The sequence below is a fragment of the Orycteropus afer genome, unplaced genomic scaffold, assembly GCF_000298275.1.
Source record: "Orycteropus afer afer isolate SDZICR_OR568_19922 unplaced genomic scaffold, OryAfe1.0 scaffold04696, whole genome shotgun sequence".
Taxonomy (NCBI): domain Eukaryota; kingdom Metazoa; phylum Chordata; class Mammalia; order Tubulidentata; family Orycteropodidae; genus Orycteropus; species Orycteropus afer.
In genome coordinates this window covers 8,176-8,903 of record NW_006926283.1, presented here as the reverse complement: position 1 = coordinate 8,903, position 728 = coordinate 8,176, and the positions used below count along the sequence as shown (strand labels likewise).

Sequence of the window (728 nt, the reverse complement as noted above, 5' to 3'; positions counted from 1 at the left end):
GCTTTTATCCCCTTTCTCCTGCTCTTCTGGCCTGCTACTCTGGGTGGGCCTGAGTTTCCCCTCCTCACCTAATCCCTTTGGCTGATTGCTCTTCTCTCTGGCTTCCTGGCTTTTATCCCCTTTCTCCTACTCTTCCAGCCTGCTACTCTGGCGTCCCTGCATTGTGTCTCCTCACCTGTAACCCTGGGGCTGACTGCTCTTCCGTCCGGGTTCAAGGCTTTTAACTATTAACTTAAAAACCCTCATTCCCAATGCTAGTAATGAAGCTATTCAGCTGATGACTGAAATGTTAAATTGGGACCCAAAAAATGACCAACAGCAAGTCAGGCATTGAAACACCCATATTTCCAAGTTAGACAAGTATTAGGCACCTCTTTACATCATCTGGAATCAAAACAGCCTTTAAATAACCAGCTGTAACCACAAGAATCAAAGCCATCTTTAACTGGACTAGAACCTAAGCCTCTCCCAGATATAATTGATCAGACTGCTGGACAGCCCCAGCTCCAAAATAGCCGTCAACCACTGCAGCCCATTCAGCCGCCTCAGAATGTGAGTGTCCAACAGTTTCCAAAGCAACGGAGTCAACAGAAACCACCACAAACAATGTTTCCAAGTATCCTCAAAAACATGCCAACTAAGGAAGCCAAAGAGAGGAGTGTTCAGCCAGGGGGCAGTTTAAGCATAGGCACTGACAAAGGCGGGCTTGTGCTTACTCACTGATCTGC

The 728-nt window shown here is 47.1% G+C and overlaps 1 pseudogene; it reads left to right on the top strand.

The window, feature by feature from the left end:
- Window positions 1–216: 216 nt before the first annotated feature.
- LOC103213518 overlaps window positions 217–728 on the top strand; it is a 4,501-nt pseudogene continuing 3,989 nt past the window's right edge.